Consider the following 600-nt stretch of genomic DNA (forward strand, 5'->3'; position numbering starts at 1 on the left):
AAAACTTGTGGCACAACCTGCGCAGCCCTATTTTGGCCGAGCAGAACCAGGCGTTGTAAACGTGTCGACCAGCCCGGGGTGCGGCACAGCCCGGGGCTTCGGGGCAGGTGATGAATCCTGTCGGGCCCTGCTCTCTGAGAAGAAAATGGACACTTTTTTTGCTGACGCTGCCCGGCCAGGGAGCAGGGCACGGCGGGGCTGAGGCGGGTCCGGCGCACACTGAGATAGTGCCAGTGGGAATGGGAGGGTTTGCCGTGCCCTCACGTTAGCTCCCGATTTTAAAGCAAAAACTTGTAATACCCCCTCACTGGTCCCCAGAGGAGCAGGTTCCGGCTCTTCGGCCGCCGCCAAGCCCCTCCCGCTCACCATCCCCGCCGCTCCCCCCTTCCCCGGCCCTCAGGGGCGGCTCGTACTCCCCCTCCCGGGCCGCTCCTGCAGCGCTCCCCGGCACTGAGCCGCCGTGGGACGGGGCGGGAAGGAGGAGAGGGAGGGTAGGCGGCCCGCGGGGCGGCTTCCTCCCGCCCTCCCTTCCTCGTCCGGCCGCCGCAAGGAGCGGAGCATGGCCCGGGGGCTCGGGGGAGCGGTGAGGGGCGGGCCGGG

Source organism: Strix uralensis, chromosome 1 (genome assembly GCF_047716275.1).
Source record: "Strix uralensis isolate ZFMK-TIS-50842 chromosome 1, bStrUra1, whole genome shotgun sequence".
In the NCBI taxonomy this organism is placed as follows: domain Eukaryota; kingdom Metazoa; phylum Chordata; class Aves; order Strigiformes; family Strigidae; genus Strix; species Strix uralensis.